The 27452-nt window shown below is 43.2% G+C and overlaps 1 long non-coding RNA gene across 3 annotated transcripts in view; it reads left to right on the top strand.

Moving 5' to 3' along the window:
- LOC125149673 (uncharacterized) overlaps positions 1-26965 on the top strand; it is a 34759-nt gene extending 7794 nt beyond the window's left edge. The window contains exons 2-5 of one of the 3 annotated variants that reach the window (XR_007146006.1): positions 16360-16444; positions 17232-17366; positions 21269-21395; positions 23640-26965. This is a non-coding gene — a long non-coding RNA (uncharacterized LOC125149673). Of the gene's footprint in view, positions 1-16290; positions 16445-17231; positions 17367-21268; positions 21396-23639 lie in introns of those variants that run through there. The other 2 variants (XR_007146007.1, XR_007146005.1) reach the window with 2 other exon arrangements.
- Positions 26966-27452: the final 487 nt, after the last annotated feature.

Raw genomic sequence — 27452 nt, 5'->3', positions numbered from 1 at the left:
GGGAGAACTTTCTGATGGAAACAAAAGGAAGACACGTCCTGATGGGAGGGTCAGGCTGACTCAAGGTCAGACAAGATTGGTGAGGGGGAGAAAATTTGGCTTTCTTCTATTTTCTATTTTGGAAGCTTTTTGAGGAAAAGGGACATTGAGGGGAAAATGTCAGATATTGATCAGGTCCTGATTGCTTGGGTCCAGTTGTGGAGGCTGTGGTTTGGCCTTCCAGGCTGGGTCTTGCAGCTCTCAGGGTAGGGCCTCACTGGTTGGAGCAAGCAAGCTCCTGGGCTTCTGAGGGGATTTAGAAAATTCTGTGGGACAAATGGAATATTACTCAGCCATAATAAAGAATGAAAATTTGCCTTTGCAACAACATGGATGGACTTTGAGGGCATTATGCTAAGTGAAATAAGTCGGACAGAAACAGAAACATATGATCTTACTATATGTGGAATCTAGGGAAAAAAAACACAAACAAGCTCAGAGATATGGAGAACAGAATGGTGGTTACTTGAGGAGGGAATGGAGGGCCTGAGGGGGGCCAAATGGGTGAAGGGAGTCAAAAGGTACAAGTTAACAGTTATAAAATGAATGCCATGGGGATGCACAGCATGGTGACTATAGTTAATCATATCATACTACATGTTTGAAAGTAGCTAGGAGTGTGGATCTTGAAAGTTCTCATCACAAGAAAACATTTTTCTAACTATGTATGGTGACAGATATTAACTGGACCGTGGTGATCATTTTGCAAGATATACAAATATCAAATCATTACGTTGTACACCTATAACTAATATACATTGTTATGCCAATTGTATTTCAATATTTAAAAATTTTGTGGACTGAAACCCATGCTTCATCATTTTAAGTCAACCAGACACTCTTCTTGGGTAGAGTAGAAACTTCAGTGTTTTTACAACAACTACAATTAGCCAGAAAAAAAAAAAAACAGTAATAATTACGATAATGATGAATAATAGTAACATCAATAGTAGCAATCATTATTCCTAAAAATCTCAGGATTTTCATTTTCTATTACAGTAAACCCCTTCAATAACTTATCTTCAAAGACACTATTTTCCCTCCTGACCCCTCCGTGTGCACAGCCTCCTCCCAGTTAGTATTTCCCAGCAAGGGGTGTCCTCCTCAGCTACCCCACCTGCAGGGGCTGGTCCGTGTCCCAGAGTGAGACTTGGAAACATTCCCCAGAAGGTGCCTCCGAAGACTGGACCCCAAGAGGGACGGCAGCCTAGCTAGGGACCCCCTTCCAACGGCTCAAGGCGGCCCGTGCTGGTCCCTGACTGTAAATGGGGACTTGGAAAATTTTCTGGGCTGCACCTCCAATGAGTGAAGCCCATGCAGGACGCGATCCAGTCTGTGAACCACCCACGCCTCCTTTTGCTGGTCGACCCTTAAGCGCCACGTTAGCCAGCCTCTTGGGAGGATGGAGGGAAGGACGCTGCTCCCCGGCCCCCCACCCCTCCCGGGATTTCGGTCCGATCTCTGGGATCGCTCCCCATGGGCTCAGGAGGTCACTGGAAGGATCCTGCCCTTGTTTGTGGCCACTCTCTGGGCTTTGCCTCCGCACTTAATTCCTAGCGCTTTTCAAGTTGAGCTCTGGGAGAAAACGATATAAAAGGGGCCGCCAGGTGGCGTAGTACCACCTTCGCTGACCGCACCGGGACGGATTTGGGTCACGAAGCAGGAGGGCGCATCCCCTGGTCTTGTGGGCATGGCCTGGCCTTGTCGCGGTCCGTCAGGGTGAGATGACGGAGGACTGGGAGGCCCAGGAGAGCCTTTCGCAGGCCTCCTCGCATCGGCCGTCCTGTCCAGGCCACAGCTCCGGAGAAGGGACTTGGAATATGTGGGGGCGTTCCGAAGGCCGCGTTCCACACAGACAGGCACCTGGAATGAAGGGCCCTACCTAGACTTAACCCATGGGGCTCAAGCTGGTCTCCACTTCCAGAGCGGGACTCGGAAAAGCTGATGGGAAAGTCCAGCAACCGATACCCACGCAGGGCCGATTCCAGGCCCGGACACACACCTTCCCGGGCCATCTGTGCGGGAATAGCAGGTCCGTGTCTCTGGAATGGAACTCGGGAAACCTTGGAGGCACCTCCGATCACCGGACCCCACGAAGGAATTGAGCCCAGCCAGAGCCCTGTTCTGTCCCTCACAGACGGCTCGTGCCGGCCTACCATTTTGAATGGGGCCTTGGAAAACAATTTCAGGAGGCGCTGCTGACAGCTGGGACACACGCGGGCTGGCGTCTGACCCTGCGATGTCCAAGCCTGTCCTCCCATTATGACCCAGTCCCACCTCGGGCGGGAGTGGGAAAAAACGGATAGCACAAAGACCCGATGGCGGAGCCACGTGTGTGAAGGTGTCTGGGCGCCGAACACTTTTTTTCCCGTTACACCATAGCGACTTTGGTTGGTTCCCGCGTGTGAAGGGGCACCCTCAGGTTGTGGTCCACACCTGGCAGGACAGCGACGGTCACTCCTCAAAACGCTGCCTGTTTATTTTCCAGCAAATGGATAGGCGTCAATGCTCCGACTCCCAGTAGGACCCGGAAGATTGCCGCAGGTGTCACAGGCCTCCTGGAGTTCTGCCTGGCTCACAGAGGCCAAACACCACACTTGCAGATTTCGCCTGAATGCCGGTGGAAAAGTATATAAAAGTGGCCACCAGATGGCGCCATAGAACAGTTATTAGCCTTCGAGGGGACGACACAGTCTAGGTGCTGGAGAGGGTGCACCTTGGCAGTCTAATAGGGTAATTTCCTCCCAGCCCACCTCGCAAGGCATCTGTCTTCCTGGGGGTGGGCAGTAGGCGTCCAGGGCGTCCCGGGGCCTCCTCCTGAGAGCTGCTGGCCGGCAAGGCACGACACTGCTGCGCACGAGGTTCTTGGAACATTTCCCTGAGAGGCTGGCGGCCAGGGTGCGCTACGTGGGCTTCCCCAGAGCAGCTCAGGCGGTTCTGGTCTCCAGGGAGACTTGGTCAGTTCTGAGGGGGCTCAGCGGGACAAGGACTGGGAAACTGAAACCGTGAAAGTACCCCAAGAGAACATGAATGAATCATTGTTATTTACAATTTTGGAGTGGGGAAGTTCTTTCTAAAGCATAACACAAAGCCCAGAAGCCATTAGGCAAATGATCAATAAACTTGACCTCACAACGTTTAAACAAAATGGATCTTTGCACAAAGCCCAAACAAAGTCAAATGGCAACAAACAGGTTTGGGGAACATTTGTGCAAACACATGTAGAATATGATACTGATTTCAGCATTACTTAATATAGCAGGAAATTGGGGGGAAATAATTGCTGTTAAGAAGGACCAGCTTAAATAAATTCTAGTACATCAATGCCATGATGTACTAGATGTATTTTATTTTATTTTATTTTGATTTTTGCTTTTTAATTGAGATAGATCCAGGGGCCCCTGGTTGGCTCAGTTGGTTAAGCATTTGACTCTTGATCTTAGCTCAGGTCATGAGCTCAGGTTGGTGGGGAGCCCTGTGCACTATCAGTGCAGAGCCTGCTTGGGATGCTCTCTCTCTCCCTCTCTCTCTCTGCCCTGCCCTGATTCTCACTCTCTCAAAATAAATAAATAAACTTAAAATAAATGAGGTAGATCTACAGGTATTGACATGGAAAGAGGTTGATGATGACCTGATAATGAAAATAGCAAGTTTCAGAGCTTCTCTTGGAAAAAAAATGCACCTTAAATACCCCCATGGAAAGGCAATGGAATTAGAATAGCTAAAGCAATTTTGAAACATAAGGATAAAATCTCCCCTATTTTAACAGTTATTACATAGCTAGTAAATTATGTGTGGTACTGGCAGAGGGATAGGCATGTTGATCAATGGCAATGAATAGAAACCCAAACAAATATGCTGAACTGAGTTTTGGCAAACATGCCCAAGTAATTAATGGGATGAAATATGGTGTCTCCATCAAATGGAAGTAGGGCAAGTGGACATCAGGGCAAAATTAAACTATGCTAAAAGCCTAAAACTCACACCCCATACAATCATTAACTCTAAATGGATCACACACTTATTTGTAGAATGTAAAACATTAGGAAAAAAAAGTCTATGAGAAAAGTCAGGGGTCTAGGGTTGGCAAAGAGATTTTAGACTTGACACCAAAAGTGTGATCCATAAAAAGAAAGGGATGAACTGAAATTTATTAAAATTAACAACAGAGGCTCTGTGAAAGACCATTTTAAGAAGATGAAACAACAAAATACATCCTGAAAGGAAGTATTTATAAACCACACACTCAACCAAGGCCAGGTGTCTGAAGCTACAAAAACTCTCTAAATGCAGTGGTGAAAAACAAATGGTCTGATTACAAAATCTGCAAAAGACATGAAGAGGCATGTCATTGAATTTTAAATCCACCAATTCCATGTACACAGGAGCTTGACCTCTCAGATAACCTATCACTAAAGTCAAATTAAATAATCATCTTGTGATTAAAAATTTCTTGAACAACAATTGTTGGTGAGGATGTGGAGAAAAAGTAACCCTCTTGCAATGTTGGTGGGAATGCAAACTGGTGCAGCCACCATGGAGAACAGTATGGAGGATCATCAGAAAGGTGAGAATAGAAATACCCTACAATCCAGTAATCGTACCACTGGATATTTACCCAAAGAACACAAAAACACTAATTCGAAGGCATACACGGACCCTTGTGTTTATAGCAGCATTATTTACAGTAGCCAAATTATGGCCCAAGTGTTCATCGATACAAGAATGGATAAATATGTGGTATATGTATACAATGGAATATTATTCAGTCATAGAAAACTGTGGGCTTAGAAGCTTAAAAATTCCCTGGGCTTGCACCAATGGGTTAACAAGGCATAAAGAATTATAAAACCATAGGATTTGAGTGGAAGTTCTTTGTCACTGCATTTCTTGTGTGATTGTTAGGGAAAACTTCTATTCCTGCTTCTGAGATAATAATGGCCATATTAAGAGGAAAACAAATGAACAAAGGAAGGTAAATCCTATTTCCCCTGGAGCTGAAGCTTTGCAGCACTCTACGATCAGTAGATTTGGTGGGAGCATGGGTTTTGTGCTAGGCTATGGCTGTGGCTTGCTGTGCTGATTCTCAGGTGGACTTGTCCTAGTGATGATGCATTTGCAGGGCACAGGGGTGTGAGACTTGGTGTAAATGGCTCCAGCCTCCACTCCATGGTGCTGTTTTGCTCACTGAAGTCTGCCAGTGCTGATGGAAGGGAGGGGAAAGGAGACATTAGCCATTCATATAGAAATCCTCTCTGGCAAATTCACTTCCCATTGAGATAAAATTCACACACAAGTCACACTTCATGGTGTGCAATTCTGCTTTTCAGTGTATTCACAAAATAGTGCCAAGTTACCACAATAAATTCTAGATGCTTTACATCATGTACCCAATGAAATTCCATACTCATTAGCAGACAATCTTCATTTCCCCTAATCCCTAAGTCCCCAGCTAATTTATCTTCTATTTCTATTGATGTGTTTATTATGAACATTTAATATAAATGGAATAATTCCATGTATGACCTTTGTTGTCTGGCTTCTTCACTTGGTATGATGTTTTCAAAGTCAACCCATGCTGTGGCATAGACCAGCACTTCATTTCTTCTATTATTGCTGAACAATCTTTCATTGTATAGATACAAGACAGTTTATTCATTCCTCAGTTGATGGATGTTTGTTGTTACTACTTGGGGGTTATTATGAATAATGCTGCTGTGAACATTTATATATAAGTTTTCGTGTGGATATGTCTTTCATTTTTTTGGCTGTAAAATTAGGAGTGGAATTGCTGGGTAATAAGGTAAGTCCCTGTGTCACTATTTGAATAGCTGCAAGACTGTTTTCCAGAGTGACTACCACTTTCCATTCTTGCCAGCCATGTGTGAGGCTTCAAATTTCTCTGTCATTTCACTGGCAATCACCTATCTGTCCTTATGGCTATAGCTATCTTGTGTCTATGAAAGGATATACTGTGGTTTTGATTTGTAGTTTTTTTTTTAATTTTTAAAAAATGTTTTATTTATTTTTGAGACAGAGAGAGACAGAGCATGAGCAGGGGAGGGGCAGAGAGAGAGGAGACACAGAATCTGAAACAGGCTCCAGGCTCTGAGCTGTCAGCACAGAGCCCGATGCGAGGCTTGAACTCACAAACCACAAGATCATGACCTGAACTGAAGTCAGACGCTTAACCGACTGAGCCACCAAGGCGCCCCTTGATTTGTAGTTTTTTGATGGCTAGTGATGTTGGACACCTTTTCATGTGCTTAATGGTCATCTGAAAAGCTTCTTTAGAGAATATTCTTTTGAAATCATTTGTCCATTTTAAAATTGAGTTCTTTGTCTTTTTATAACTGAGTTGTAATATATGTTAACTATGTTTCTCATTAGATATATGAATTGCAAAATTTTCTCTATACTGTGAGTTGTCTTTTTACTTTTTTTTTTCTTTTTTTCTTTTACTTTTGAGAGAGAGACAGAGTGTGAGCTGGGGAGAGGCAGAGAGAGTGGGAGACACAGAATCCGAAGTAGGCTCCAGGTTCTGGGCTGTCAGCCCAGAGCCCGATGCAGGGCTTGAACTCAGGAACCATGAGATCATGGCCTGAGCCGAAGTCGGACACTTAACCAACTGAGCCACCCAGGCGCCCTGTCTTTTTATTTTCTTAGTGGTGTCCTTTGAGTCACTAAAATTTTACATTTTAGTGAGGTCTAATTTATACATGTTGGAGTCTTACTAGTTGGAAGTTATTTAAACATTATAACACATAAACCACAATTTCTTTATCCATTCATCACTTGATGGACATTTAGGCTCTTTCCATAATTTAGCTATTGTTGAGAGTGCTGCTATAAACATTGGGGTACAAGTGCCCCTATGCATCAGCACTCCTGTATCCCTTGGGTAAATTCCTAGCAGTGTTATTCCTGGGTCATAGGGTAGATCTATCTTTAATTTTTTGAGGAAACTCCACACTGTTTTCCAGAGTGGCTGCACCAGTTTGCATTCCCACCAACAGTGCAAGAGGATTCCCATTTCCCCACATCCTCTCCAGCACCTATAGTCTCCGGATGTGTTCACTTTAGCCATTCTGACTGTCGTGAGGTGGTATCTCAGTGTGGTTTTGATTTGTATTTCCCTGATGAGGAGTGATGTTGAGCATCTTTTCATGTGTCTGTTGGCCATCTGGATGTCTTCTTTGGAAAAGTGTCTATTCATGTCTTCTGCCCATTTGTTCACTGGATAATTTGTTTTTCAGGTGTGGAGTTTGGTGAGTTCTTTATAGATTTTGGAAACTAGCCCTTTGTCTGATATGTCATTTGCAAATATCTTTTCCTTTATGTCGGTTGCCTTTTAGTTTTGTTGATTGTTTCCTTTGCAGTGTAGAAGATTTCATCTTGATGAGGTCCCAATAGTTCATTTTTGCTTTTAATTCCCTTGCCTTTGGAGATGTGTCAAGTAAGAAATTGCTGTGGCTGAGTTCAGAGTGGTTTTTTCCTGCTTTCTCCTCTATGGTTTTGATGGTTTCCTGTCTCACATTCAGGTCCTTTATCCATTTTGAGTTTATTTTTGTGAATGGTGTAAGACAGTTCTCTAGTTTCATTCTTCTGCATGTTGCTGTCCAGTTCTCCCAGCACCATTTGTTAAAGAGACTGTCTTTTTTTCCATTGGATATTCTTTCCTGCTTTGTCACAGATGAGTTGGCCATACATTTGTGGGTCCAATTCTGGAGTCTATTCTTTTATTATTATTATTATTTTTTTAATGTGGAAGCACAGAGAGAAGTGCTATCCAATTATTAAATTTATTGTCAAATTGGTTTCCATACAACATCCAGTGCTCATCCCAAAAGGTGCCCTCCTCAATACCCATCACCCACCCTCCCCTCCCTCCCACCCCCCATCAACCCTCAGTTTGTTCTCAGTTTTTAAGAGTCTCTTATGCTTTGGCTGTCTCCCACTCTAACCTTTTTTTTTTCCTTCCCCTCCCCCATGGGTTTCTGTTAAGTTTCTCAGGATCCACATAAGAGTGAAAACATATGGTATCTGTCTTTCTCTGTATGGCTTATTTCACTTAGCATCACACTCTCCAGTTCTATCCACATTGCCACAAAGGGCCATATTTCGTTCTTTCTCATTGCCATGTAGTACTCCATTGTGTATATAAACCACAATTTCTTTATCCATTCATCACTTGATGGACATATAGGCTCTTTCCACAATTTGGCTATTGTTGAGAGTGCTGCTATAAACATTGGGGTACAAGTGCCCCTATGCATCAGTACTCCTGTATCCCTTGGGTAAATTCCTAGCAGTGCTATTGCTGGGTCATAGGGTAAGTCTATTTTTAATTTTCTCCACACTGTTTTCCAGAGTGGCTGCACCAGTTTGCATTCCCACCAACAGTGCAAGAGAGTTCCCATTTCTCCACATCCTCGCCAGAATCTATAGTCTCCTGATTTGTTCATTTTGGCCACTCTGACTGGCATGAGGTGATATCTGAGTGTGGTTTTGATTTGTATTTCCCTGATGAGGAGGGACGTTGAGCATCTTTTCATGTGCCTGTTGGCCATCCGGATGTCTTCTTTAGAGAAGTATCTATTCATGTTTTCTGCCCATTTCTTCACTAGGTTATTTGTTTTTCAGGTGTGGAGTTTGGTGAGCTCTTTATAGATTTTGGATACTAGCCCTTTGTCCAATATGTCATTTGCAAATATCTTTTCCCATTCCGTTGGTTGCCTTTTAGTTTTGTTGGTTGTTTCCTTTGCTGTGCAGAAGCTTTTTATCTTCATAAGGTCCCAGTAATTCATTTTTGCTTTTAATTCCCTTGCCTTTGGGGATGTGTCGAGTAAGAGATTGCTACGGCTGAGGTCAGAGAGGTCTTTTCCTGCTTTCTCCTTTAGGGTTTGGATGGTTTCCTGTCTCTCGTTCAGGTCCTTTATCCATTTTGAGTTTATTTTTGTGAATGGTGTAAGAAAGTGGTCTAGTTTCAACCTTCTGCATGTTGCTGTCCAGTTCTCCCAGCACCATTTGTTAAAGAGACTGTCTTTTTTCCATTGGATGTTCTTTCCTGCTTTGTCAAAGATTAGTTGGCCATACATTTGTGGGTCTAGTTCTGGGGTTTCTATTCTATTCCATTGGTCTATGTGTCTGTTTTTGTGCCAATACCATGCTGTCTTGATGATGACAGCTTTGTAGTAGAGGCTAAAGTCTGGGATTGTGATGCCTCCTGCTTTGGTCTTCTTCTTCAAAATTACTTTGGCTCTTCGGGGCCTTTTGTGTTTCCATATGAATTTTAGAATTGCTTGTTATAGCTTTGAGAAGAATGCTGGTGCAATTTTGATTGGGATTGCACTGAATGTGTAGATAGCTTTGGGTAGTATTGACATTTTGACAATATTTATTCTTCCAATCCATGAGCAGGGAATGTCTTTCCATTTCTTTATATCTTCTTCAATTACCTTCATAAGCTTTCTATAGTTTTCAGCATACAGATCTTTTACATCTTTGGTTAGATTTATTCCTAGGTATTTTATGCTTCTTGGTGCAATTGTGAATGGGATCAGTTTCTTTATTTGTCTTTCTGTTGCTTCATTGTTAGTGTATAAGAATGCAACTGATTTCTGTACATTGATTTTGTATCCTGCAACTTTGCTGAATTCCTGTATCAGTTCTAGCAGACTTTTGGTGGAGTCTCTCGGATTTTCCATGTATAATATCATGTCATCTGGAAAAAGCGAAAGCTTGACTTCATCTTTGCCAATTTTGATGCCTTTGATTTCCGTTTGTTGTCTGATTGCTGATGCTAGAACTTCCAACACTATGTTAAACAACAGCGGTGAGAGTGGGCATCCCTGTCGTGTTCCTGATCTCAAGGAAAAAGCTCTCAGTTTTTCCCCATTGAGGATGATGCTAGCTGTGGGCTTTTCATAAATGGCTTTTATGATGTTTAAGTATGTTCTGGAGTCTATTCTATTCCATTCGTCTATGTGTCTGTTTTTGTGCCAATACCATGCTGTCTTGATGATTACAGCTTTGTAGTAGAGGCTAAAGTCTGGTATTGTGATGCCTCCCACTTTGGTTTTCTTCTTCAATATTACTTTGGCTATTCGGGGTCTTTTGTGGTTCCATACAAATTTTAGGATTGCTTGTTCTAGCTTGGAGAAGAGTGCTGGTGCAATTTTGATTGGAATTGCATTGAATATGTAGATTGCTTTGGGTAGTATTGACATTTTAACAATTTTATTCTTCCAATCCACGAGCATGGAATGTTTTTCCATTTCTTTGTATCATCTTCAATTTCCTTCATAAGCTTTCTATAGTTTTCAGCATACAGATCTTTGACATCTTTGGTTACGTTTATTCCTACATATTTTATGATTCTTGGTGCAATCATGAATGAGATTAGTTTCTTTCTTTGTCTTTCTGTTGCTTCATTGTTAGTGTATAAGAATGCAACTGATTTCTGTACATTAATTTTGTATCCTGCAACTTTGCTGAATTCATGTATCAGTTCTAGCAGACTTTTGGTGGAGTCTATTGGGTTTTCCATGTATAGTATCATGTCATCTGCAAGAAGTGAAAGCTTGACTTCATCTTTGCCAATTTTGATGTCTTTGATTTCCTTTTGTTGTCTGATTGCTGATGCTAGCACTTCCAACACTATGTTAAACAACAGCGGTGAGAGTGGACATCCCTGTGGTGTTCCTGATCTCAGGGGGAAAGCTCTCAGTTTTTCCCCATTGAGGATGATATTAGCTGTGGGCTTTTCATAAATGGCTTTTATGATGTTTAAGTACGTTCCTTCTGTCCTGACTTTCTTGAGGGTTTTTATTAAGAAAAGATGCTGAATTGTGTCAAATACTTTTTCTGCGTCAATTGACAGGATCATATGTTTCGTATCTTTTCTTTTATTAATGTGATGTATCCCATTGATTGATTTGTGAATGTTGAACCAGCCCTGCATCCCAGGAATGAATCCCACTTGATCATGGTGAATAATTATTTTTATATGCTGTTGAATTCGATTTGCTAGTATCTTGTTGAGAATTTTTGCATCCATATTCATCAGGGATAGTGGCCTGTAGTTCTCTTTGCTGCGTCTCTGTCTGGTTTGGGAATCAAAGTGATGCTGGCTTCATAGAATGAGTCTGGAAGCTTTCCTTCCCTTTCTATATTTTGGGACAGCTTGAGAAGGATAGGTATTTTCTCTGCTTTAAATGTCTGGTAGAATTCCCCAGAAGCCATCTGGTCCTGGACTCTTATTTGTTGGGAGATTTTTGATAACTGATTCAATTTCTTCACTGGTTATGGTCTGTTCAAGTTTTCTATTTCTTCCTGTTTGAGTTTTGGAAGTGTGTGGGTGCTTAGGAGTTTGTCCATTTCTTCCAGGTTGTCCCGTTTGTGGGCATATAATTTTTCATAGTATTCCCTGATGATTGCTTGTATTTCTGAGGGAATGGTTGTAATACTGCCATTTTCATACATGATTTTATCTATTTGGGTCATCTCCCTTTTCTTTTTGAGAAGCATGGCTAGAGGTTTGTCAATTTTGTTTATTTTTTCAAAAAACCAAGTCTTGGTTTCATTGATCTGCTCTACAGTTTTTTTTTTTAGATTCTATATTGTTTATTTCTGCTCTGATCTTTATTATTTCTCTTCTTCTGCTGGGTTTAGGCTGCCTTTGCTGTTCTGCTTCTAGTTCCTTTAAGTGTGCTGTTAGATTTTGTATTTGGTATTTTTCTTGTTTCTTGAGATAGGCCTGGATTGCAATGTATTTTCCTCTCAGGACTGCCTTCGCTGCATCCCAAAGCGTTTGGATTGTTGTATTTTCATTTTCATTTGTTTCTGTATATTTTTAAATTTCTTCTCTAATTGCCTGGTTGACCCATTCATTCTTTACTAGGGTGTTCTTTAACCTCCATGCTTTTGGAGGTTTTCCAGACTTTTTCCTGTGGCGGATTTTAAGCTTCATAGCATTGTGGTCTGAAAGTGTGCATGGTATGATCTCAATTCTTGTATACTTATGAAGGGCTGTTTTGTGACCCAGTATGTGATCTATCTTGGGGAATGTTCCATGTGCACTCGAGAATAAAGTATATTCTGTTGCTTTGGGATGCAGAGTTCTAAATATATCTGTCAAGTCCATCTGATCCAATGTATCATTCAGAGCCCTTGTTTCTTTATTGATCCTGTGTCTAGATGATCTATCCATTACTGTCAGTGGAGTATTAAATTCCCCTGCAATTACCACATTCTTATCAATAAAGTTACTTATGTTTGTGGTTAATTGTTGTTTATATTTGGGGGCTCCCATATTCGGCGCATAGACATTATAATTGTTAGCTCTTCCTGATGGATAGACCCTGTAATTATTATATAATGCCCTTCTTCATCTCTTGTTACAACCTTTAATTTGAAGTCTAGTTTGTCTGATATAAGTATGGCTACTCCAGCTTTCTTTTGACTTCCAGTAGCATGATAGATAGTTCTCCATCCCCTCACTTTCAATCTGAAGGTGTCCTCAGGTCTAAAATGAGTCTCTTGTAGACAGAAAATATATGGGTCTCATTTTTTTATCCATTCTGATACCCTATGTCTTTTGGTTGGAGCATCTAGTCCATTTACATTCAGTGTTATTATTGAAAGAGATGGGTTTAGAGTCATTGTGATGTCTGTAGGTTTCATGCTTGTAGTGATGTGTCTGGTACTTTGTGGTCCTTGCAACATTTCACTCACAGAATCCCCCTTAGGATCTCTTGTAGAGCTGGTTTAGCGCTGATGAATTCCTTCAGTTTTTGTTTGTTTGGGAAGACCTTTATCTCTCCTTCTATTCTGAATGACAGACTTGCTGGGTAAAGGATTCTTGGCTGCATATTTTTTTCTGTTCATCACATTGAAGATTTCCTGCCACTCCTTTCTGGCCTGCCAAGTTTCAGTAGATAAGTCTACTTATGTATTCAGTAGATAGGTCTATTCTTATGTGTCTACCTTTGTAAGTTAGAGCCTGTTTATCCCTAGCTGCTTTCAGAAATTTCTCTTTATCCTTGTATTTTGCCAGTTTCACTATGATATGTTGTGCAGAAGAGTGATTCAAGTTATGTCTGAAGGGAGTTCTCTGTGCTTCTTGGATTTCAATGCCTTTTTCCTTCTCCAGATCAGAGAAGTTCTCAGCTATGATTTGTTCGAGTACACCTTCAGCCCCTTTCTCTCTTTTCTTCTTCTTCTGGAATTCCTATGATACAGATATTGTTCCGTTTGATTGCATCCCTTAGTTCTCTAATTCTCCCCTCGTACTCCTGGATTTTTTTCTCTCTCTTTTTCTCAGCTTCCTCTTTTTCCATAGTTTTATCTTCTAATTCACTATTCTCTCCTCTGCCTCTTCAGTCCGTGCAATGGCCGCCTCCATTTTATTTTGCACCTCATTCATAGCATTTTTATTTCATCATTACTATTTCTTAGTCCTTCGATCTCTGTAGCAATAGATTCTCTGCTGTCCTCTATGCTTTTTTCAAGCCCAGCAATTAATTTTATGACTATTATTCGAAATTCTTGTTCCATTATATTGCTTAAATCATTTTTGATCCATTTGTTAGCTGTCGCTACTTCCTGGAGTCTCTTTTGAGGAGAATTCTTCCATTTCGTCATTTTGGGTAGTCCCTGAGATAGCTCCAAACTGCAAGGCACTTCCCCTGTGCTGTCCGGAGTAACTTGTGTTGGTGGGTGGGGCCCCAGTTAGACCTGATGTCTTCCCCCAGCCCACCACTGGGGACATACTCAGACTGTTGTGTACCTTAGTTTCCCCTCTCCCAGGGGCAGGACTCACTGTGGAGTAGTGTGGGCTACTTGTCTGGGCTACTTGCATACTGCCAGGCTTGTGGTGCTGCTTTGATGGGATCTGGCCAAGGGCATATTAGCTGGGGTGGATCCGCAAGGTGCACAGGGGTAGGAGGGGCAGGCTTAGGTCACTTTGCCCTTGGTCTTCCCCTTCTGGAGGGGCCCTGCAGCACCTGGAGGGAGGCAGGCCTGTCAGAAGGATGGATCCTCAGAAGCACAGCCTTGGGCATTTGCGCAGTGCAAGCAAGTTCGGTGACGGGAACTGGCTCCCTTTGGAATTTCGGCTGGGGGGATGGGAGAGGGAAATAGCACTTGCCAGTGCCTTTGTTTCCCCGCTGAGCTGAGCTCTGTCTTCCAGGGCTCAACAACTCTTCCTCCTGGCATCCTCTTGCCCTCCCCACTCTCCAAGAGCAGAGCTGTTCACCTTTAACATTCCAGATGTTCAGTCCTGCTGGCTGTCAGAACTCATGGAGTCCGGCCCCTCCACCTTTGCAAGCCAGACTCTGGGGGCTGTGCCTTGCCAGGCGAGCTGCCCCTCCCCCACCCCGGCTCCCTCCCACCAGTCTGTGTAGCACGCATCACCTCTCCGCCCTTCCTACCCTCTTCCGTGGGCCTCTTGTCTACGAAGAGACCATTCTGCTAGTCTTCTGGTGGTTTTCTGGGTTATTTAGGCAGATGTGGGTGGAATCTAAGTGATCAGCAGGATGAGGTGTGCCCAGCATCCTCCTACACCGCCATCTTCCCAGGTCTCTCATTTGGTGGAGTCTTTTGGGTTTTCACATAGAGTATCATGTTGTCTGCGAAGAGTGAAAGTTTGACTTCTTCCTTGCCAATGTGTAAGCCTTTTATTTCTTTCTGTTGTTTCACTGCTGTCATTGAACAACAGTGGTGTAATCATTTTTTTTGTTGTTTGGTATTTAAGATGATCTTTCCCAGAAGACCAGTTCAGGGTACCTTTGCCATTGCCAAGCATCAAAGTCTTTGGTTATGTTTGATTAGAATTTCTTGGGAATAGAGCATGAGAGATTTTGGTTTGGGTTGTTGGCATTGACCTAATATTGAGGCCATTTCATGAGACACACTCTGTCACACACACTCGAACTGGACACAAAGTGCTTCCTTGTGAGTCAGGTGCTGGGGAGCTGGGGCCCTCTCCCTTTGCACCTTCAGGTCACAGAGCAACACCTGCATGGGACACCCTCAGGTTTACCCCTGGGTGAAAGGGCACTTCTGGGGTGGGCATCACAGAGAATGTTCACTCTCAGCTTCCTGCAAGTTGTCCCGGGACCTTTGGCAGAATTGAGGTGGGAGGCAACCCCTGGATCACATTTCTCTCCTCCTCTCCTCACCCAAATCCCAGTCCCAGGACCAGAATGAATCCTGCACTTGCCTCCATGTGACAGAGGCCTGTGTGAAGGTGCCCTGAGACCCTCCCTGGTTGGGGGAATTCTAGAAGCCTGTGTGAAGGCTGCTGGGCTGGATGCACACACTGGCTCTTGCAGCCCCACTGAGATGTCTCCTGGGACTGACCAGGCCCAGGACAGGTGCTCCCTGAAGTGGGGCCAGGGTCTCTGCCCTTGCCAGTACCTGCTGCTCCAGCCACACAGTGATGGACTTGCTCCCAACACCACGGTCATGGTCCACCCTGTGACCTTCCTTCAGGCCTGCCTGGGGCTTCTCCCCAGTCCTTTCAGTTTTGGGCTAAATGCAGGCAGGCACCGGTGTTTATGTGGCCACACCTGCTTTAGAAATTCCATCATCCCATTTTCAGACTATAGGAAATTTAGACTGTAGGAAATTGGACAAGTTACTTTACCTCTACTCTCATGTTTATCCCCACAATGGGCTTGGAAACTTAGGAGCTGTTATGAAGAATAAGTGTGTCTCAAGTACCTAAGATCCCTCAGGCACAGGACAGTCACTTGATATGCTGAGTTAGTGGTCACTCTGACAGGGCCCAGAGCAACCCCGGACCCATGGCAGGTGCTCTTGTGTTGGCTGGATTGGTTAATTGATCAACTGATTGATTGATTAGGGAAGGTGACAGTAAACCTATGATTGTTTCTCCACTGTTCCCTTATTACAGGACAATCTAGCTGTAGGAGGTGACAAGGAGAAGGGAAATGAGAAATAAATGAGTAGGAGAAAGAAGAAGAAGGAAGACAGGGAGGAAGTGGAAGGAGGTGGGAGGCAAGGAATGCCATGCATAAAAATCATGGGGACAGTGACTGCTTCCTGGAGGAACAGGGTGATAGGCATTGCTCCCTGGTCCCAGGTATGGAGTCTGAGAGTTGAGAAGGGCCCAAAGATCCTAGAAAACTTCCCCATCACAGAGAAGAAGGGATCATGGCCCCAGGAGGGACAGGGGGAGGGGGGAGGGGACTGCAGTGCTGAGGACAGAATTGAGGTCTGGGGTCAGCAACCTAATCCCAGGAGCACCAGCTCAAGTTCTCACCTCACCCTGACTGTCCCCTTTCCTTACCCAAGGACAACCCATCCCCATTCCTGTCCTTGTACACAAGGAAGACGTCTCTGGTGATTTGGAAGATTCTGATACATAGATCAACAATAGGTAGGTACTTTTTTTTTTCTATTTCATCTGTTTTACCCTCACTCTTTCTTCTTGTTCAGCTCCTTTATGTAGCTTTGACTAATTTCCTTTTTCCCACATTTTGTGACTCTCATCCTGAAGGACCAGTCCCATCTAGGCACTTGATGTCCTTAGATCTTCAAATCTATATCCTCTGCCTTCAGCCATGCTCAACAACTTCCCTAGCATTTCCCTGGTTTCTGACCCCCTCCCCCACATCCACACCAAAGGTTGAATACACCACTGGGCCATAGCCAGACCATATGTAAAAATAGGTTTCTGACCCACAACTAATTCAGGAACCGACCCATTATCTTGTTTTCTGCTGAGGAAGCAGGTCTACTATATATAAGTCAGACTTGTAGGAAATCTGGCTGCTGTATCTAGCAACTTGCTCGGGACTGTACACCACAACCTTGTAACAATTGGCTTCAAATGGCCATATTTATAACAGAGACATTCCTGAATTTTGGTCCCCATTTCCAACAGAGGGCCAACGAACCAGAGAAAAGACAAATATGTACCCCTAAGATTCACATAGGATACCTTGCTTCTTGACAGCTCACTATAGGCTCCCCATGCTAATAGCCTCCCATTAGCGCATAGCTAAAGCCTTCGCTTTGCCCCACTCAAATGAATTCCCAGTCTCCTCCATGATGTTGAATCTCTGCCAAAACACAAGTAATGGTGGCTGACTCCCTTGTTCTAGCAAGCTCTGACAAATATTCTTTGCTTGTGCTCATTTGGTTGGCCTTTGTTTATTGGGCAGTTCATCACAGAGGCCCCACTGAGACCCAGTCTGAGCTGCCTGTTGCTGCAAGACCCCAACCTTCAAGCAAGTGTGGTGCCCACAGAAGCCCCTTGTGCCTTGCTGCTTGCAGCTTGTCGAGTCCCTGATGCCATGGTGAGTGAACACTGCATCTGAAATTTGCTCTGTTGGAGTGAGTTTCTAGGCTATTGACACTCATTCTGGTGCCTGGGTCTTATTCTTGGTTCCCGTTTGTTTGGTCTCCTTAGTGGAATCTGGCCCCTTGTTGTCCCCTCATGCTGTCTTTTGTGTTACTATTTTGTGCTGTGCTGTGTAAAAGTGTTGTGTGTTATAAGAAGAATCTGAGCATAGAGCCACAAACAGGTCCTTGTGAGTCTAAACCCTTTGAGCCAGCCTCACAGAACTGTGACTTTGATGATCTCACCAGACTGGTATCAACCCGGATGAACTGTGCTGAAAGTCACCAATCAAGCCAGCTGAGGTTCTCTCACCACCTTGATTGTTGTGTCCTGAGAGTATTCCCTCTGGTTTCCCACAGGCTGGGGAGTACATATTGTTGGGTCTGTGTTCAGGCAGTTGGCCAACTGTCACTTTGGGGGCCCAAGGCATGAGGTCCACAAATGTTCTATTTCTAACAAATGTCACCAGCTCTTTTGGGATCCTCTAAACCTAAACCCTCTCCCCTGCCAGAAAAAAAAATTACTGCTTCTCACATATACTTCATTACAATCTTTTTAAAAAAAATGATTATATAGTTTTGAAAGAGATGGTCAGTGGGGGAGGGGCAGGGAGGAACGGGGCAGAGAGAGAGAATCCCAAGTAAGCTCTGTGCTGTCATCACAGAGCCTGATGTGGTGCTTGAACTCACTTACTGTGAGATCATGATCTGAGCCCAAATCCAGAGTTGGACGCTTAACCGACTGAGCCACCCAGGCACTCCTCATTATAATCTTAATTCTTGTTCCCCACGACTTCACCGATGATGATTTGGATCTCCACGGCCAACTCTGGACTAGCTGATTTGAACAAAATCATTCATTTGAGAAGCATCTTAGAAAAAGGAAGGACCCTAATTGGCAATACCTTTTCGTTGCTATGTTGAGACCTCCAAAGGAAATTCTGAATCAAAAATGGTCTCACTGAAAGATTGTTTGGACAAAACTAATGAACAATTTGACACACCTAAACAAGAATAAAGTAGAAAAACCTCTTTAATAAATCCTCCCCTCCTCATGCCCCAGTTGTGTCCCTGTATCTGCTTCTCCTCTTATGCATCTGGTCTCTCTCCTGCACCTGCTCCCTGTCCCTCCCCTTCTATAGATCCCTCACTTTGCCCTCCAAATTCACCTAAAACACCAAAGTGCCCCTGGCCTCTAAAGATCTGTCCCTCCCATAGCAAGGTGTGAAGGCAACAGCACACCGTGTAAATCTTAAAACTGAACTTCTGTAAGAGCTTATACTTCAAGATGTTTATAACCCAAAGAGGACCAGCAAATATTCATAGAAGCATTTAGAATTCTTTTAGGTGCATATATGACCCAGGATTAACAGACATATATCAACCAGTACACATATTGGTTGGGCTCTCAGATGATAAATCTTGAACGGAAAAAGCTGATTGGACAGACCTAGAAAGACACCTACACGACCCTCTTTTCTACCATAAACTAAAGGGTCAAAAAAGGGGTGGTGATGGTTATGAAAAAGCCAAATACCAAATACCAATTCAGGTATTTTTAGGAAATATTTTTCATTCTCATCCATGAGTTTAAAAAGGTGCTGTTGTAACAGTAACCCTTTCATCTCATTCTGTCAATGGAGTTACACCTGAAATTGGAGACCTAACTTCATAACATAAATTAAAAGGGAAAAGAACCCCTTTAGCTGAACGACAGTGACCTGGGAGAACGTTTGGAAAGGGCTTTACAACAAAAACAAGACAAGGAGAAGTGGTGGCCATGCGGGTGACACAGTTAGGTGGCCCACTCCCTAAACCAACTACCTATGGAGAAGGACATTTGTAGATATTGTCAACAGATTCAGCACTGGGAATTAGATGGTCCCTTGTGCTGAAAGGAAACCAAGACCCAAGAAACATCCCTCCAATCAGATAAGTGAGGGTGTTCCAAGGAAAAGAAGCTTTCACAATCTTGCTACATGCTTAAGCATGCAAGACTTAAATACAAATAGACAGGATCGTCTTCATCAATACCTAGCAGATAAGGGTGCTACTATTTGGATGTTAAATGCTGCCATTGCTGCTTATCCTCTTCTTGGAGTAAACATGTTATGCATGTGATTGGCCTCAAATAACCCAAATATTTTCCTTGTCTCCCTACCCTTAACCACAACCTGAGACCCCTTAGCTGAAAAAATTAACCTCCGCTTCTCCAGGATTCCAGCCAGGCAGATTTAATAGGGAGAGACTGCACGTGGAATTGTAATATTGAAGGCACACCACAAGGACAATTTCTTGAGATCCTACACGTCTGTGTATAATCAAGTTGTATCTGCTCTGGATGTACCTTTGCCTCTTCCATGATATGTAAGGCATACCTTAGATAAGGATATTGTTGCTGTACCTGACACTCCATGTGCTAAAAATCCCATTGACATAGGCATAACAATTGGATCAGAACCTATAAAAGTTTAGGTAGAGCCTACCAAACCACTACTTGAACTTCTCCAATATCCCTTCAAGCCAGAAAAAAAAAAAGGATCAAACTTGCAGTTTAAAACCTTTTATCTGAAAGTCCTCCTACACCCTCTACTAGTGTTTGTAATATCCCTGTTATGCCAGTAAAGACACCAAATGAATGAGGATACTGATTTGTTCATGACCTCAGGGTCATCAACAAAATTGTTATTTCTTGCTTCCCTGGAGTACCTAACCCAAATACCATCCTGTTGTCAATTCTTCAAAGCTACTTGCTTCAGCATCATGGATCTTTGCTCTGCCTTTTTCAATGTCTCTCTAGACCAGGAGAGTCAATACTTTTTGTTCTCTCCTGGAAAGAACAGTAGCATAGTGGAGGGCCATGGCCCAGGAACTTCGATGCCCCATGTACTTTTCCCATGGGCTCCACCAACACTTAAAAAAACCCTAAGTTTCCCTTGTAATTCAGTTCTCATACAATATGTAAATGATCTCCCACTTTGTCGAGAGAACAAAAAAAATCCTATAAAAGGGCTTCCATTTACTTGCTCTCAACCTTAGCAAGAGAGAAATAATTGAGTTTCCAAAGAAATTACATTTTTGCCAGACACAGTTCATTATTTCAGACATAACCTATTTAAAGAGGGGGAAACACTTCCATCCTTCCATTAAGATTAGCAAAAAATGGGGCGCCTGGGTGGCGCAGTCGGTTAAGCGTCCGACTTCAGCCAGGTCACGATCTCGCGGTCCGTGAGTTCGAGCCCCGCGTCGGGCTCTGGGCTGATGGCTCAGAGCCTGGAGCCTGTTTCCGATTCTGTGTCTCCCTCTCTCTCTGCCCCTCCCCCGTTCATGCTCTGTCTCTCTCTGTCCCAAAAATAAATAAAAACGTTGAAAAAAAATTAAAAAAAAAAAGATTAGCAAAAACTGGGGCGCCTGGGTGGCTCAGTCGGTTCAGCGTCCGACTTCAGCCAGGTCACGATCTCGCGGTCTGTGAGTTCGAGCCCCGCGTCGGGCTCTGGGCTGATGGCTCAGAGCCTGGAGCCTGTTTCCGATCCTGTGTCTCCCTCTCTCTCTGCCCCTTCCCCGTTCATGCTCTGTCTCTCTCTGTCCCAAAAATGAATAAACGTTGAAAAAAAAAATAAAAAGATTAGCAAAAACTCTCAGAAACCTGTGAGCTCCCTTGGTGCAAATACACACAAGCAGTTATGGCTACCCAGTCACTTCCCTTGGGAACACATTGGATAACCCACTATACCTTAGTAGCTGGAAGACCCATGTATCTGCGAACTTCACCACCCAGACGAGACTGCCCTACTGCATACAGACAAGGCAAAAGATTGCAAAGAACTCTTGTACTAATACCCAAGTTTTTCACCAACAGCTTAAGGCTGCCTTCCTTCAACATCTTCCTAGAAGCTTCTTCATGATCTTCAACTGGAGATTTTTCTGTGGGAACAGACATCAGAGCAAAACTGCTCTTACACGTCATTGGAATGGGCCCCAATCAGGTACTGTTTAAATTAAATAAAGCAGTGAAACTCCTGGGATTCACCCTTGGCATCATATTTCACCATGTGTATGTGTATCTGTGTGTGTGTGTGTGTGTGTGTGTGTGTAATTAAATATGCATATATAGTTGTATATTCAGAATTAGAAGGCTATTCAAACTGGGAGACCTCAAACAGGTTTCTTGGAGATCTTCTGTAAGCAGACAGCTGACCCAAGGTTTTCAGAACAGACAAATGGGGATGCCCAGATGACTCAGTTTTGTAAGCGTCCGAGTCTTGTTTTCAGCTCAGGTGATGATCTCACAGGTCTGTGGGTTTGAACCCTACATCAGGTTCTGTGCTGACAGTGCAGAGCCTCCTTGGAATTATCTTTGTTCCTTTCTCTCTGTCCTTCCCATGATCTCTCTCTTGTTCTCAAAATAAATAAATAAACGTAAAATATTTTTTAAAATCAGGCAAATGGTGGTGGATAGTGAGCAGCTTCTACCCAAGATGTTGGGCAAAACCTCCCATCTAATTCTTTTTCTGTTTTGCATCTGCTTATTTAAAACAATTCTGCTCATTTTCATAAATTCTTTGTTGACATCCACCCATCATTACCCCTTTACTCCTTTTCTCTTTCTCTTTTTTAAAAGATTTTCTTTTTTCGGGGCGCCTGGGTGGCTCAGTCGGCTAAGCGTCCGACTTCGGCTCAGGTCATGATCTTGCGGTCCGTGAGTTCGAGCCCCACGTCGGGCTCTGTGCTGACAGCTCAGAGCCTGGAGCCTGTTTCAAATTCTGTGTCTCCCTCTCTCTCTGACCCTCCCCCGTTCATGCTCTGTCTCTCTCTGTGGGCCCCCAGCCCATTTAAAAAAAAAGTTTAAAAAAAAAGATTTTCTTTTTAAGTAATATCTCCACCCAACGTGGGGCTCGAACTTGCAACCCTGAGATCAAGAGTCATGTGTTCTACTGACTGAGTCAGTCAGGCGCCCCTCCTTTTTTCTTACTATAATCCTTATAGTAAGGATTACTATAGTATACTATAGTATAGTTAGGATTACTAAAAATATAGTATACTATAGTATAGTTAGGATTACTAAAAATAATCCTTATTTTGAGAACATAATCCTTATGCTAGTTATAAACATTGTTGGCCAGAAGAGACCCAAACAGTTGCCATCACCCTCAGTCTTCCTGAATGCTGGATATGCCATCCATCATCAGACCCCATGGTAAATACTTCTGGGAAATATGGGTTTCATCAAATGAAATGAATCACCAAGGGTTTAAATTCCAACTCATATATGAGCTCCAAAATGAGGCCACATTTCATTTCTCATATTTTTTAATATTTCAGTTTTTCAATATTTCAATTGTCATTATTATATGTGCACTACTGGAGGAATTAGTTCTTATAAAAAATATTAGGACAATGCTCCCTTTGGTGGAAATTGCATAGATGTCTATAGGGGCACCTGGGTGGTTCAGTCAGTTAAGGGTCCAAGTCTTGATCTCAGTTCAGACCTTGATCTCAGGGTCGTGAGTTTAAGCCCCATGCTGGGTTCCATGATGGGGGTGAAGTCTACTTAAAAACAAACAAACAAAAACATACCTGTAAGAAACCTACCTCTAAAGGGCGTCTGAGTGGTTGAGTCAGTAAAGTGTCAACTTTGGCTCAGGTCATGATCTCATGGTTTGTGAGTTCAAACCCTGTGTCAGGATCATTGCTGACAGTGTGAAGCCTGCTTCAGATCCTCTGTCCCCCTGTACCTCTGCACTCCCCCACTCTCACGTGCTCTGTCTCTTTCCTCAAAAATAAATAAACATTTAAAAAAGAAACCTATCTTGAATTTTGGCAAAATTTAGATAATAAAATCTATGCCCTGTTTGGAATACACACCAGTCTCAACCAATTGGCATGAGTAGTAATGGAGAGTCACGTTGCCCTAGATTTCTTGTTGGCTAGTCATGGTGGCATCTGTGCCATTGCTAACACTTTTTGTGCTTGGACCAATAAAGTCAGGTAGGCAAAATAGGGTATAAAGTGCTTGAGAAAAAGCTGTTTGGATTCAAGGCTGACCCTCGGGGCTTATGGGATTTGTTCTCTTGGCCTGGGTTAGGCCATTGGAGTTCCTGGTTTTGAAGCACCTAACATGGAGTATTAATTGTTCTAGTTTTTTTGTTTGTTTGTTTCATAGAGGTTATGATTTTGGCCCTAACATGGACTGTTATTTGTTCTTGCTTGTTTGTTTCTTTGTTTCGTAGCAGTCATGTTGCTGGTCCATTGCATTCTATCTGGAGTCTTAAATGCATTTGTGTAAAATGATCTCGCATCAGGTGACTGCTGTGATGAGAACAAACTGGTCATGAAGGTCATCCTCCAAGACAGTTAACTATGAAGATGGCTGACAGTGTCCAGCAGCAAAGTATGGGATCTCAGGTTTTCTCTGAATGGGCCAACCTCTCAAAAGTGAGATCATAACCAAAATGGGGGACTGAGAATGGAAGATACAAAAGAACAGTGGCCTGGCCATATATAAAAATAGGACTCTGACATGAGGTCTGCAGCAACCAGCCCAGGAAATCAACCCACTTTCTTCAGTTTTGGCATATTACCTAGAAGTCAGACGTGTAGGTGTCAGACCGCTCTCTCGAGCAAACAGCCCCGGAAGCTAAATAATAACCTCTGTATTGAATTGACTGGCCCAAAATGGCCAAGACTTGATTTGCCACTGCGAGTATCCCTGAATTTTGCCTCACTTGCAACTTAAGACCAGCAGATAAAACCACAGATGCACCCCTAACAATGGTATAGGATGCCCTTCTTCTAGAACACTCACCATAGCTTCCTTATGCCAATAGTCTCCTGCATCACTGAGGCCTTGTATTATTCTGTCTCTACAAAGTTTCTCTAACTTCTGTCCATCTCTGAGTCTGCCCAAAGGCAAGGGATAGTGGCTGACTCCCTTGCTCTAGCAAATTTTGAAGAAATCACCTGTACTTATTATCATTTGTTTCGTCTTTATTTGTATCCACAGCAACACTGAGTAGTGTCAAAAAACACTGAATGGTTCAGGTAGGGAGCTGGGCTAAGTCAAGAGTGCTGGGCCCACCCTGCTGGGGACCCACTGAAGTCTGCTTCTAGCTCAAGTACTCCTTACACTGGTATTTTCCTGATTTGGGTGGTTCTGGAAATGCATAACTTTCCCATTCCCTTCAACTCCCTAGACTTCTCCAGCAAGCATCTGGTTCCAGAAGTTCTATGGTCTTGGTGTTCAGCTTTGGAAACATTGAGACCAAGTTCTGAAACAACCATGTGGAACTGCTGAGTAAGAAAGTCGAGATGGTGTGGGCTAGAGATTTTAAAATTGAATCGAGGCCATCCTAGGTCAGAAAGATTGGAAATTATCAGTATAGATGCTACCTGAAAGAAAAAGAAAGTAGGAAAATATGTCTGGTGATCCTCAAGTAGTGTCCTGGGGAGGGGGTCTCCAAGATGTTATGGGGAAGGCACTCCCAGAGGAGATAAGGCTCTGTCCCCTGCCACAAAAGGGTCTAGACTCATCAAAAGGATGACGAGTCTGTAGAAACTGGATCTGGGGGATGAAGGAAGGAGCAGGGAAAGTGGATACTCAGAGCCAGAACAGCTAGGCTTAGTCCATGCAGCTTAGACACTTCAATCAATAGCCAGTGAGACATGGAAGGCCACAGACAATTTATGAAGCCACCAAAGCACTAGCCCAGGTGGCCACTCTCCCAATTACTTCACAATACCTGCTCATCCAGAGCTGGTCAGTTGAAGGGAAGCTAATTCTTAGCAGAGCCATCATGTGACCATTGGTTTGGAATGTCTTGGCTTTTGAGTCAGCTTGGGAGCCAAACAACCCTGCTCAGTGAGGGTGTTCAACTGGTCACCTGGAAGGCACCATGTGAGATGGCTGATTGTGTGAAGATGCCGGGGAAGGATGGCCCACATTGGGCTTCCCCTCATCCTTCAGAGGGGCTTCACTTGGGGGCAACTGCATCGTGTTTTGGGTCCAGGATTGAAACCTAGAGATGGGAAACTGAGTTAGGATCTGGGTTTTTCTCTTGGCTCAGGCACCTCCTCCAAGGCATCAACTGTCTCCTTCACAGAAAATGGGGCAGGAGGATTTGAGGAAGAGACTGAGGGGCCCCTGGTTAGGGGTGCAGGGCATGATTTCAGGTGTTCAGTGATCTCTCTCTCCAGGGAACCAGCTAAATTTCTGTCTTGAACACCCAACTAAACAGTTTAGTGACTTTTGGTGAGTCACTTTTTCTCTCTAAATTTGAATGCCCCCACTGTAAAATACAGATGATAGGCCCTGCTCTGCCGCCTCCCACCTCAACAGGGCTGACACAGAAACCACAGGAGATCACAGATATTCTCTTTGAGCTGTAAGCATCTCTCCATATAAAGGCTAACAGGAAGCTTACATCCTCGCCTGTTGTGGAGCCATCCACAACACCTCTCTGGATTCAACCACTACCAAGTGTCTACCTTATTTAGTGATTGAACACCTAGGGTAGTTATGAAACACCAGCCACTTATTTTTCTGAAGACTTTACTTGTATTTAATCATTTTGAGCTCACAACTTAATACTAAAAATTAGGCCCTATTAACATTTCAATATCTCAGAACAGAGAAACAAGTCACAGAGGGGTCTATACAACTTTCTCAGGTACATGGAGCTTCTAAGCAGAGTTTTGACCCAGGCCTTCAGTCATGGACTATGTACTTGCTGTGCTTCTATAATGCCTCAGGGAAATAAAGCTATTTGCTCACAAAACCTGTCTGTTGGGTGTTCGAAGTATACACCCAGTTGCAAGATCTCTAGAAGTCCAACTTGGCTTCACAAGGCTCTGCTGGTCAGCTGGTGAATAATGGAATCAAAAGATTGATTGTGAATACATTATCACTAATTTCCCTATGGACTTCTACAGCAAGGTGTCAGCAGTTCTCTCTATTGCAATGCATTTCCCAGGATCTTGTTTCAAGGATGAAGAAGAAGAAATGTTCCCCTGAGGTCAAGAATATCAACTGGCACCAGGCAGTGCTTCAGAAAACTCCACATCTGGCAAACAACAGGGGGTACTCTATAAATGACCCCACTGAGGTATTGTGGAAATTCACTCATTAAGCTCATTCCAGAAGAAGGATTCTACTTTAGTCAGTGTCCCATATTTAATAGAAAACCATACAAATCTAAACCATATTCTTCTGTATGCAAAGGGGAATGATCAAGGCAATCAGTTGTGCTGTAACTGTATAGAAGTCGAGATACATTTCTAACTCAAGATTGGGCACACGTTTTACACTAAACAACATCTCTAGCTGTTGTATAGACCTTTAGCTGATTTGTGAACATTGGCTCTAACAGATCTCTTCTTAAAACAGTGTTTACAGATTTTTAAGAACCTTAATAGGCATTATTTAGAACAGGAGGTTTAGATGAATGTAAGAGTTGAACAGATAATGTAGAAAGTTCCCATATTCTACCCCTCCAGTTTCCCCAACTGATAACATCTAACACGAGTGTAGTACCTTTGGTATAACTAGCAAAATCATAATGGCACATTTTCATTAAATTCAAGTCCGCAGCTTCCATTGAAATTCACTCTTTGTGCTTTGACATTCTATAAGTTTTCACAAATGCATAATGTCATGCATCACCGTGACAATATTCTACAGAAATCCATACACCAGTGTCCCTAACTGCGCTATCCAGGGGAGCAGCCACTGATCAGATGTGCCTGCTTATGCTTAAGTTAATTAAAGTAAATGAAGTTAAACATTCAAGCAGTTGAATATCCCTGCTACTTTGGAGACTGAGGAATGGGGTATGAAATCCGAGAGAAGGAGGAAATATATGTGAAGGTTTGTTTTGTTTTGTTTTTCATGTGTCAGCATCATAACAGTAGGAGATACTATGTGTATGGGCTTCAAGTGTGTTTTGCTCTTCAAGATTATCTTTCCCCCAAGACCAGCTCTTTTCTGCTTTTCCACCGAGCATCAAAGCCTCAATTACATTTGGTTTGCACATTTTGCAAACTGAACA

The sequence above is a fragment of the Prionailurus viverrinus genome, chromosome D3 (genome assembly GCF_022837055.1).
Source record: "Prionailurus viverrinus isolate Anna chromosome D3, UM_Priviv_1.0, whole genome shotgun sequence".
Taxonomy (NCBI): domain Eukaryota; kingdom Metazoa; phylum Chordata; class Mammalia; order Carnivora; family Felidae; genus Prionailurus; species Prionailurus viverrinus.
This window is presented reverse-complemented; position numbering and strand designations above follow the sequence as displayed.